Genomic DNA, 15,797 nt, shown 5'->3' with positions numbered 1-15,797 from the left:
AAACACATCATAACTAGCATTGACTAATTAACATTTATAACAAATAAACACCACTATATAAACTATAAAAATGTACTTTTTGCTGTTCTACCAAAAAGTACATCTTGTGATTAGCCTGTGTGTCCCAAAGGAAGATTATAACTTTAAGAATACTAGTAATATTTTTCTACCTTTTGTGTCTGGTAATTCACAAATCAGGACATTAAAGGAACAGTCTATTCAAAATTAAACTTTTATGATTCAGATAGAGCATGCAATTTTAAGCAACTTTATAATTTACTACTTTGATCATTTTTTCTTCATTCTCTTGGTATCTTTATTGGAAAAAGCAAGAATGTAAGCTTAGGAGCTAGCCCATTTTTGGTTCAGCACCTGGGTATGGATTTCTGATTGGTGTCTAAATGTAGCCACCCATCAGCAAGTGCTACCCTGGTTCTGGGCCAAAAATGGGCCAGTTCCTAAGCTTACATATTTGCTTTTTTTTAAAAAAAAAGATACCGAGAGAATGAAGGAAAAATGATCAAAGTAGTAAATTAGAAAAATTGCTGTTCTATCTAAATGATGAATTTTAATTTTGACTAGATTATAACTTTTAAGGGTGCAGACCATCATATGACCAGCCATCATATGAGGGTGTCTTACTGAATAAGGTTTGGATATGAAAAGATCTCAGATTGCTCATAGTTTTATTCTTTAAAGAGGCATGGGAGTAAAAAAAAAAATATTCTCTTGGTATCCAAGAGAGCATATACTGAGGTAGACTCAGAAGTGTGCATGTGTATTGAGCACTATAGCAGCAATATTTTCAAATGTTTGTAGCAATATGATACATATAGTGCACAATACACATGCACACATAATTATATATGAATATGATCTTAGGAAAAGTATATAGTTTTACTAAAGGATACATTAAAGATGAACTATTATAACATGTGCATTCATTATCTGATTATTATTTTTTTTTCTATATTTCAACTTCTTTTATGAAAAATGTTTCCCTCCTGAGTCCTGAACGCTAGTAAAATTTGTGTAAAAAAAATAAAAGGTCAACTGTCTTGCACACCCAAATATTTTACCAAGAAGATATATAAAGTTGCCTGGTAACAGTATAAATTTGGGGATTTTTTTTAGAACGTTCACTGTTTACAAATTACAACTACACACTCTATATCTGACCGAAACACAGTGAATCATTCATCAATCAGTCATCATGTATTCTCTTCTGTTTTGTTTTTTTAATGATTTTTTTTAATGTTTTTTTTTAATGATTTTTTTTTTTTTTTTAAATGGTGGGGACCTTTCCTGCTCCTGAAGTCAACTTGTAGATGGTACCCGATTACCAAGCAGGAAGACTAGGAAGTAGATAAAAAAGTTGGTATCATGGTATAGTATGTAAAGTATGTAAAGTTCCTTGGTAAATAACAGATTTGGGGATTTTTTTTTTAACGTTTTAACAGTCATTCAGTGATTCAGTCAACAGAACATTCATGGATGGATGGATGTATTATATTTTTTATCCTACCCCAGAATCAGCTCTCTTCAAGTTCTTTGGACTGGGGACGACGTCACAGACCGCAATGCGCCACAGCAGTCAGTCAGTGCCAGACAGTCCAGTCCACTGACAATACAGTCAGAGACAGTGCCAGCCCAGCTCCTTCCCCCGCGCTTCTGCAGAAACTGCACACACATCACCTGCTGCTGACTTGCTCCTCCCTCTTCCTCTCCAGAGTCTCCGGTCATGGAACATGACCACTATAACTGATCTGGAGGAGAAGCAAATAATGCCAGCATGATGCATGCCGATGCGCTGCCATTGCCATTACATCCATGGTGTAATTCAATGGAGTCAGTGCCGCGGCTGCCCGCCCGACTGGTGCTGCCGCATGTTGAGCCGGCATGAGGCACGTGCTGTGGTGTGCGGGACTTCCAAGTTCCAAATGCAGCAATGTCAATTACAATCAAATATGAATTGAATAATTGCAATTGAAGGAGTCGCTGTGGTCGGTCAATCAGGGACTTTACTGGGAGGTGCGCTTCCTTTACCCTTAGGCTGCTCAGCAATGTGCATAATAAAAAACGAGTAAATATTATAAATATACACAATTTAAAAATAAATAATCTCACACTTGACTCCACATACTCCTGACTCATCCCAGTCCCTCCGTCCTGGTCCTCCAATATTATAAAAGTGCCGGGGCTTGCTGCGGGGGGGGGGCAAGCCATTTTGTAGGGGGAGCAAATGCCCCCTAGCCCCCCTGCAGTGATGCCACTGCCTATTGATGTCTATGGGGAAAAAAGTTACATTTAAACTTAACACCCTAACATAAACCCCAAGTCTAAACACCCCTAATCTGCTGCCCCTGACATCGCTGACACCAAAATAAAGTTATTAACCCTTAATCTGCTGCTCAGACATCTCCACCACTAATAAAAGTTATTAACCCCTATTCCGCTGCTCCCCAACATCACCTCACCTATAATAAAGTTATTAACCCCTATTTCCCCTCACCCCAACATCGCTGACACTATAATAAAGCTATTAACTCCTATTCTGCTGCTCCCCGACATTGCTGCCACTAAATAAAGTTATTAACCCCTAAACCTCCGGCCTCCCACATCACCGTCACTAAATAAACCTATTAACCCATAAACCGCCAGCCCCCAACATCGCAAAAAAACTAAATTAAACTATTAACCCCCTAAACCTAACAAACCCCTAACTTTAAAAAAAATTGCAATATCCCTATCTTAAAATAAATAAAAACTTACCTGTGAAATTAAAAAAAGTTTAAACTAATAATTAACCTAACATAACTATTATACTAAAATAAAAATAACTACCAATTAAATAAACTAAATTACATATTAAAAAAAACCTACTACTAAAAAAATTTAAGTCTAAACCAACTCCCAAAATAAAAAACATAAGCTACCCATTGCCCTGAAAAGGGCATGTGTATGAGCATTGGCCTTAAAAGGGCATTCAGCTCTTTTAAAAAAGCCCAAACCCTAATTTTAAAAAAAAAAACACCCAAAAACAGTTAAAAAAAACTAACACTAACTCCCGACGATTCACTTAGTTTCTGAAGTCCAGACATCCAGGCGGCGAGAAGTCTTCATCCATTCACTCGGCGTCTTCTATCTTCATCCAGGCCGCATCTTCTATCTTCATCCCGGCGGCGTCTTCTATCTTCATCCCGGCAGTGCAGAGCAGGTCCATGTTTGAAGACATCCGACGAGGAGCGTCCTCTTCATACGGTCACCGCCATACACTGAAACATCAATGCAAGGGAGCCTTTTCAAAATGGCATCCCTTGCATTCCTGTTGGCTGAATTGATTTTTGAAATTCAAATCAGCCAATAGGATAAGAGCTATTGAAATCCTATTGGCTGTTCAAATCAACCAATAGGATGAGAGCTACTGAAATTCTATTGGCTGATTTGAGCATGACAATGATCCAAAACACACGGCCAAGGCAACAAAGGAGTGGCTAAAGAAGAAGCACGTTAAGGTCCTGCAAGTCTCCAGACCTTAACCCCATAGAAAATCTGTGGAGGGAGCTGAAGGTTCAAGTTGCCAAACGTCAGCCTCAAAACCTTAATGACTTGGAGAGGATCTGCAGAGAGAAGTGGGACAAAATCCCTCCTGAGATGTGTGCAAACCTGGTGGCCAACTACAAGAAACGTCTGACCTCTGTGATTGCCAACAAGGGCTTTGCTACCAAGTACTAAGTCATGTTTTGCTAAGGGGTCAAATACTTATTTCACTCATTAAAATGCAAATCAATTTATAACTTTTTTGAAATGCGTTTTTCTGGATTTTTTTGTTGTTATTCTGATTCTCACTGATCATATAAACCTACCATTAAAATTATAGACTGATCATTTCTTTGTCAGTGGGCAAACGTACAAAATCAGCAGGGGATCAAATATTTTTTCCCTCACTGTACACACCAGCACACACATGTAAACATACACACCAGCACACACATGTACACACACACATATGCATACACACCAGCACACACATGTACACACACACATATGCATACACACCAGCACATGCATGCACACACATATGCATACACACCAGCACACACATGTACACATACACACCAGCACACACATGTACACACACACATATGCATACACACCAGCACACACATGTAAACATACACACCAGCACACACATGCATACACACCAGCACACACATGTAAACATACACACCAGCACACACATGCATACACACCAGCACACACATGTAAACATACACACCAGCACACACATGCATACACACCAGCACACACATGTAAACATACACACCAGCACACACATGTACACACACACATATGCATACACACCAGCACACACATGTACACACACACATATGCATACACACCAGCACACACATGTACACACACACATATGCATACACACCAGCACATGCATGCACACACACATATGCATACACACCAGCACACACATGTACACATACACATGCATACACACCAGCACACGCATGTAAACACACACATATGCATACACACCAGCACACACATGTACACACACATATGCATACACACCAACACACACATGCACACACACACATATGTATACAAACCAGCACACACATGTACACACCCACATATGCATACACACCAGCACACACATGTACGCACACACATGCATATATACCAGCACACACATGGTCACACACATATGCATACACACCAGCACACACATGTACACACACACACACACATATGCATACACACCCGCACACACATGTACGCACACACACGCACACACATGCATACACACCAGCACACACATGGTCACACACATATGCATACACACCAGCACACACATGTATACACACACATATGCATACACACCAGAACACATATGTACACACACACATATGCATACACACACACATACCTACACACACATACACATCAGCACACACATGTATGCACACACACATATGCATACACACCAGCACACACATACACATATACATAAACACCAGCACACACATGTACACACACAAATACATACACACCAGCACACACATGTACGCACACACATATGCATACACACCAGCACACACAGGCACACACACACATATGCATACACACAAGCACACACATGTACACACACATACATACACACCAGCACACACATGTACACACACATATGCATACACACCAGCACATTTTTTTTAGAACGTTCACTGTTTACAAATTACAACTATACACTCTATATCTGACCGAAACACAGTGAATCATTCATCAATCAGTCAACATGTATTCTCTTCTGTTTTGTTTTTTTTTAATGATTTTTTTTTATGATTTTTTTTTTTTTAAATGGTTGGGACCTGTCCTGCTCCTGAAGTCAACTTGTAGACGGTACCCGATTACCAAGCAGGAAGACTAGGAAGTAGATAAAAAAGTTGGTATCATGGTATAGTTAGTAAAGTTCCTTGGTAAATAACAGATTTTTTTTTTAACGTTTTAACAGTCATTCAATGATTCAGTCAACAGAACAATCATGGATGGATGGATGTATCATTTTTTTATCCTACCCCAGAATCAGCTCTCTTCAAGTTCTTTGGACTGGGGACGACTTCACAGACCGCAATGCGCCACAGCAGTCAGTCAGTGCCAGACAATACAGTCAGAGACAGTGCCAGCCCAGCTCCTTCCCCCGCGCTTCTGCAGAATCTGCACACACATCACCTGCTGCTGACTTGCTCCTCCCTCTTCCTCTCCAGAGTCTCCGGTCATGGAACGTGACCACTGGAACTGATCTGGAGGAGGAGGGGGAGGAGCAAATATAGCCAGCATGATGCATGCCAATGCCCTGCCATTGCCATTACATCCATGGGATAATTCAATGGAGTCAGTGCCGCGGCTGCCCGTCCGACTGGTGCTTCCGCCTGTTGAGCCGGCATGAGGCACGTGCTGTGGTGTGCGGGACTTCCAAGTTCCAAATGCAGCAATGTCAATTACAATCAAATATGAATTGAATAATTTAAATTGAAGGAGTCGCTGTGGTCAGTCAATCAGGGACTTTACTGGGAGGCGCGCTGCCTTTACCCATAGGCTGCTCAGCAATGTGCATAATAAAAAATGAGTAAATATTACAAATATACACAAACACAATTTAAAAATAAATAGTCTCACACTTGACTCCACATACTCCGAACTCATCCCAGTCCCTCTGTCCTGGTCCTCCAATATTATAAAAGTGCCGGGGCTTGCTGGGGGGGGGGGCAAGCCATTTTGTGGGGGGGAAATGCCCCCTAGTCCCCCTGTAGTGATGCCACTAGTTAAAAAAAACTAACACTAACCCCCGACGATTCACTTAGTTTTTGAAGTCCAGACATCCAGGCGGCGAGAAGTCTTCATCCATTCACTCGGCGTCTTCTATCTTCATCCAGGCCGCATCTTCTATCTTCATCCCGGCGGCGTCTTCTATCTTCATCCCGGCAGTGCAGAGCAGCTCCATCTTTGAAGACATCCGACGCGGAGCATCCTCTTCATACGGTCACCGCCGTACACTGAATCTTCAATGCAAGGGAGCCTTTTCAAAATGCATTCCTGTTGGCTGAATTGATTTTTGAAATTCAAATCAGCCAATAGGATAAGAGCTATTGAAATCCTATTGGCTGTTCAAATCAACCAATAGGATGACAGCTACTGAAATTCTATTGGCTGATTTGAGCATGACAATGATCCAAAACACACGGCCAAGGCAACAAAGGAGTGGCTAAAGAAGAAGCACATTAAGGTCCTGCAAGTCTCCAGACCTTAACCCCATAGAAAATCTGTGGAGGGAGCTGAAGGTTCGAGTTGCCAAACATCAGCCTCAAAACCTTAATGACTTGGAGAGGATCTGCAGAGAGAAGTGTGACAAAATCCCTCCTGAAATGAGTGCAAACCTGGTGGCCAACTACAAGAAACGTCTGACCTCTGTGATTGCCAACAAGGGCTTTGCCACCAAGTACTAAGTCATGTTTTGCAAAGGGGGTCAAGTATTTATTTCACTCATTAAAATGCAAATCAATTTATAACTTTTTTGAAATGCGTTTTTCTGGATTTTTTTGTTGTTATTCTGATTCTCACTGATCATATAAACCTACCATTAAAATTATAGACTGATCATTTCTTTGTCAGTGGGCAAACGTACAAAATCAGCAGGGGATCAAATATTTTTTCCCTCACTGTACACACCAGCACACACATGCATACACACCAGCACACACATGTAAACATACACACCAGCACACACATGTACACACACACATATGCATACACACCAGCACACACATGTAAACATACACACCAGCACACACATGCATACACACCAGCACACACATGTAAACATACACACCAGCACACACATGCATACACACCAGCACACACATGTAAACATACACACCAGCACACACATGCATACACACCAGCACACACATGTAAACATACACACCAGCACACACATGTAAACATACACACCAGCACACACATGTACACACACACATATGCATACACACCAGCACACACATGTACACACACATATGCATACACACCAGCACATGCATGTACACACACATATGCATACACACCAGCACACACATGTACACACACACATGCATACACACCAGCACACGCATGTAAACACACACATATGCATACACACCAGCACACACATGTACACACACATATGCATACACACCAACACACACATGCACACACACACACATATGTATACACACCAGCACACACATGTACACACACACACACATATACATACACACCAGCACACACATGGTCACACACATATGCATACACACCAGCACACACATGTACGCACACACACACATATGCATACACACCCGCACACACATGTACGCACACACACACACACATGCATACACACCAGCACACACATGGTCACACACATATGCATACACACCAGCACACACATGTACACACACATATACATACACACCAGCACACATATGTACACACACACACAAATACATACACACCAGCACACACATATACATACACACCAGCACACACATGTACACACACAAATACATACACACCAGCACACACATGTACGCACACACATATGCATACACACCAGCACACACAGGCACACACACACACACATGTGCATACACACAAGCACACACATGTGCACACACATACATACACACCAGCACACACATGTACACACACTTATGCATACACACCAGCACACACATGTACACACACACATATGCATACACACCAGCACACACAGGCACACACACACATATGCATACATACCAGCACACACATGTACACACACATATGCATACACACCAGCAAGCACATGCACACACACACATATGCATACACAACAGCACACACATGTACACACACACACACATACACTGTGTGCAGAATTATTAGGCAAATGAGTATTTTGACCACATCATCCTCTTTATGCATGTTGTCTTACTCCAAGCTGTATAGGCTCGAAAGCCTACTACCAATTAAGCATATTAGGTGATGTGCATCTCTGTAATGAGAAGGGGTGTGGTCTAATGACATCAACACCCTATATCAGGTGTGCATAATTATTAGGCAACTTCCTTTCCTTTGGCAAAATGGGTCAAAAGAAGGACTTGACAGGCTCAGAAAAGTCAAAAATAGTGAGATATCTTGCAGAGGGAAGCAGCACTCTTAAAATTGCAAAGCTTCTGAAGCGTGATCATCGAACAATCAAGCGTTTCATTCAAAATAGTCAACAGGGTCACAAGAAGCGTGTGGAAAAACCAAGGCGCAAAATAACTGCCCATGAACTGAGAAAAGTCAAGCGTGCAGCTGCCAAGATGCCACTTGCCACCAGTTTGGCCATATTTCAGAGCTGCAACATCACTGGAGTGCCCAAAAGCACAAGGTGTGCAATACTCAGAGACATGGCCAAGGTAAGAAAGGCTGAAAGACGACCACCACTGAACAAGACACACAAGCTGAAACGTCAAGACTGGGCCAAGAAATATCTCAAGACTGATTTTTCTAAGGTTTTATGGACTGATGAAATGAGAGTGAGTCTTGATGGGCCAGATGGATGGGCCCGTGGCTGGATTGGTAAAGGGCAGAGAGCTCCAGTCCGACTCCCGCCAGCAAGGTGGAGGTGGAGTACTGGTTTGGGCTGGTATCATCAAAGATGAGCTTGTGGGGCCTTTTCAGGTTGAGGATGGAGTCAAGCTCAACTCCCAGTCCTACTGCCAGTTTCTGGAAGACACCTTCTTCAAGCAGTGGTACAGGAAGAAGTCTGCATCCTTCAAGAAAAACATGATTTTCATGCAGGACAATGCTCCATCACACGCGTCCAAGTAATCCACAGCGTGGCTGGCAAGAAAGGGTATAAAAGAAGAAAATCTAATGACATGGCCTCCTTGTTCACCTGATCTGAACCCCATTGAGAACCTGTGGTCCATCATCAAATGTGAGATTTACAAGGAGGGAAAACAGTACACCTCTCTGAAAAGTGTCTGGGAGGCTGTGGTTGCTGCTGCACGCAATGTTGATGGTGAACAGATCAAAACACTGACAGAATGCAGGCTTTTGAGTGTCCTTGCAAAGAAAGGTGGCTATATTGGTCACTGATTTGTTTTTGTTTTGTTTTTGAATGTCAGAAATGTATATTTGTGAATGTTGAGATGTTATATTGGTTTCACTAGTAAAAATAAATAATTGAAATGGGTATATATTTGTTTTTTGTTAAGTTGCCTAATAATTCTGCACAGTAATAGGCACCTGCACACACAGATATCCCCCTAAAATAGCTATAACTAAAAACAAACTAAAAACTACTTCCAAAACTATTCAGCTTTGATATTAATGAGTTTTTTGGGTTCATTGAGAACATGGTTGTTGTTCAATAATAAAATGAATCCTCAAAAATACAACTTGCCTAATAATTCTGCACTCCCTGTATGCATACACACCAGCACACACAGGCACACACACACATATGCATACATACCAGCACACACAGGCACACATACATATGCATACACACCAGCACACACATGTACACACACACATATACATACACACCAGCACACACATATATGTATACACACCAGCAAGCACATGTACACACACACACATATGCATACACATCAGGAAGCACATGCACACATACACACACATATGCATACACACAAGCACACACATGTACACACACACATATGCATACACACCAGCACACACAAGCACACACACACACACACATATGCATACATACCAGCACACACAGGCACACACACACACATATGCATACACACCAGCACACACATGTACACACACAAATATATGCATACACACTAGCACACACACTAGCACACATATACATACACACCAGCACACACATGTACACACACCCATATGCATACACACCAGCACACACATGTACACACACATATGCATACACACCAGCACACACATGTATACGCACACATATGCATACACACCAGCACACACATGTACACACACATATGCATACACACCAGCACACACATGTAAACACACACATATGCATACACACCAGCACACACATGTACACACACATATGCATACACAGACACACACACACACATGCACACACACATACACATATACATAAACACCAGCACAAACATTTACACACACAAATACATACACACCAGCACACACATGTACGCACACACATATGCATACACACCAGCACACACACACACACACACATATGCATACACACAAGCACACACATGTACACACACATACATACACACCAGCACACACATGTACACACATATGCATACACACCAGCACACACATGTACACACACATATGCATAAACACCAGCAAGCACATGCACACACACACATATGCATACACAACAGCACACATATGTACACACACACACACACACACACACACACACATATGCATACACACCAGCACACACAAGCACACACAAGCGCACACACACATATGCATACATACCAGCACACATAGGCACACACACATATGCATACACACCAGCACACACATGTACACACACACATATACATACACACCAGCACACACAGGCACACACATATATGTATACACACCAGCACACACATGTACACACATATGCATACACACCAGCAAGCACATGTAAACACACATATGCATACACATCAGCAAGCACATGCACACATACACACACATATGCATACACACCAGCACACACATGTACACAAACATATGCATACACACCAGCACACACAAGCACACAAACACATATGCATACATACCAGCACACACAGGCACACACACATATGCATACACACCAGCACACACATGTACACACAGACATATATGCATACACACTGGCACACACACTAGCACACATATGCATACACATCAGCACACACATGTACACACACACATATGCATACACACCAGCACACACATGTACACACACACATATGCATACACACCAGCACACACATGTACACACACACATATGCATACACACCAGAACACACATGTACACACACATATGCATACACACGAGCACACACATGTACACACACACATATGCATACACACCAGCACACACATGTACACACACATATGCATACACACACACATGCACACACACACACATGCATACACATCAGCACACACATGTATGCACACACACATATGCATACACACCAGCACACACATGTACACACATACACATATACATAAACATGAGCACACACATGTACACAGATGCATGCATACACACCAGCATACCCACGCACACACACAAACACACACACACACATATGCATACAAACCAGCACACACAAACCAGCACACACATGTAAACACACATTTACATACATACCAGCACACACATGTACACACAGACACATGCATACACACCAGCACACATGTGTGTACACACACACATATGCATACACACCAGCACACACATGTACACACACACATATGCATACACACCAGCACACACATGTACACGCACACATATGCATACACACCAGCACACACATGTATACACACACACACACATGTATACACACACACACACACACATATGCATACACACCAGCACACACATGTACACATACATATGCATACACATCAGCACACACACATATGCATACACACCAGCACACACATGTACACACACACACACACTTATGCATATACACCAGCACACACATGTACACACACATATATGCATACACACCAGCACACACATGTACACACACATGTATACATACATATACATCAGCACACACAAATATATGCATACACACCAGCACACACATGCACATACACACACATATGCATACACACCAGCACACACATGCACACACACACATATGCATACATACCAGCACACACACACACATATACATACACACAGTACACACATGTACACACACACATATGCATACACATCAGCACACACATACACACCAGCACACACATGTACACACACACTTATGCATTCACACCAGCACACACATGTACACACACATATGCATACACACCAGCACACACATGTACACACACATATGCATACACACCAACACACACATGCACACACATATGTATACACACCAGCACACACATGTACACACACACACATATACATACACACCAGCACACACATGGTCACACACATATGCATACACACCAGCACACACATGTACACACATACACATATGCATACACACCCACACACACATGTACGCACACACACACATATGCATACACACCCGCACACACATGTACGCACACACACACACATGCATACACACCAGCACACACATGGTCACACACATATGCATACACACCAGCACACACATGTAAACACACATATACATACACACCAGCACACATATGTACACACACACACAAATACATACACACCAGCACACACATGTACACACACAAATACATGCACACCAGCACACACATGTACGCACACACATATGCATACACACCAGCACACATAGGCACACACACACATGTGCATACACACAAGCACACACATGTGCACACACATACATACACACCAGCACACACATGTACACACACTTATGCATACACACCAGCACACACATGTACACACACACACACACACACCAGCACACACAGGCACACACACATATGCATACACACCAGCACACACATGTACACACACATATGCATACACACCAGCAAGCACATGCATACACAACAGCACACACATGTACACACACACACACACATATGCATACACACCAGCACACACACACATATGCATACATACCAGCACACACAGGCACACACACATATGCATACACATCAGCACACACATACACACCAGCACACACATGTACACACACACTTATGCATTCACACCAGCACACACATGTACACACACATATGCATACACACCAACACACACATGCACACACATATGTATACACACCAGCACACACATGTACACACACACACATATACATACACACCAGCACACACATGGTCACACACATATGCATACACACCAGTACACACATGTACACACATACACATATGCATACACACCCACACACACATGTACGCACACACACACATATGCATACACACCCGCACACACATGTACGCACACACACACATGCATACACACCAGCACACACATGGTCACACACATATGCATACACACCAGCACACACATGTACACACACATATACATACACACCAGCACACATATGTACACACACACACACACACAAATACATACACACCAGCACACACATATACATACACACCAGCAAACACATGTACACACACAAATACATACACACCAGCACACACATGTACGCACACACATATGCATACACACAAGCACACACATGTGCACACACATACATACACACCAGCACACACATGTACACACACTTATGCATACACACCAGCGCACACATGTACACACACACCAGCACACACAGGCACACACACATATGCATACACACCAGCACACACATGTACACACACATATGCATACACACCAGCAAGCACATGCACACACACACATATGCATACACAACAGCACACACATGTACACACACACACATATGCATACACACCAGCACACACACACATATGCATACATACCAGCACACACAGGCACACACACATATGCATACACACCAGCACACACATGTACACACACACATATACATACACACCAGCACACACATATATGTATACACACCAGCAAGCACATGTACACACACATATGCATACACATCAGGAAGCACATGCACACATACACACACATATGCATACACACCAGCACACACAAGCACACACACACATATGCATACATACCAGCACACACAGGCACACACACATATGCATACACACCAGCACACACATGTACACACACAAATATATGCATACACACTAGCACACACACTAGCACACATATGCATACACACCAGCACACACATATGCATACACAACAGCACACACATGTTCACACACACATATGCATACACACCAGCACACACATGTACACACACATATGCATACACACCAGCACACACATGTATACGCACACATATGCATACACACCAGCACACACATGTACACACATATGCATACACACCAGCACACACATGTATACACACACATATGCATACACACCAGCACACACATGTAAACACACACATATGCATACACACCAGCACACACATGTACACACACATATGCATACACACACACACATGCACACACACATACACATATACATAAACACCAGCACACACATGTACACACACAAATACATACACACCAGCACACACATGTACGCACACACATATGCATACACACCAGCACACACAAGCACACACACACACACACATATGCATACACACAAGCACACACATGTACACACACATACATACACACCAGCACACACATGTACACACATATGCATACACACCAGCACACACATGTACACACAAACATATGCATACACACCAGCACACACAAGCACACACACACACACACACACATATGCATACACACAAGCACACACATGTACACACACATACATACACACCGGCACACACATGTACACACACATATGCATACACACCAGCAAGCACATGCACACACACACATATGCATACACAACAGCACACACATGTACACACACATATGCATAAACACCAGCACACACAAGCACACACAAGCGCACACACACATATGCATACATACCAGCACACATAGGCACACACACATATGCATACACACCAGCACACACATGTACACACACACATATACATACACACCAGCACACACAGGCACACACATATATGTATACACACCAGCACACACATGTACACACATATGTATACACACCAGCAAGCACATGTACACACACATATGCATACACATCAGCAAGCACATGCACACATACACACACATATGCATACACACCAGCACACACATGTACACACACACATATGCATACACACAAGCACACACATGTACACACACACATATATGCATACACACTGGCACACACACTAGCACACATATGCATACACACCAGCACACACATGCACACACACACACACATATGCATACACATCAGCACACACATGTACACACACATATGCATACACACCAGCACACACATGTACACACACACATATGCATACACACCAGCACACACATGT

The sequence above is a fragment of the Bombina bombina genome, chromosome 6 (assembly GCF_027579735.1).
Source record: "Bombina bombina isolate aBomBom1 chromosome 6, aBomBom1.pri, whole genome shotgun sequence".
Classification (NCBI taxonomy): domain Eukaryota; kingdom Metazoa; phylum Chordata; class Amphibia; order Anura; family Bombinatoridae; genus Bombina; species Bombina bombina.
This window is presented reverse-complemented; position numbering follows the sequence as displayed.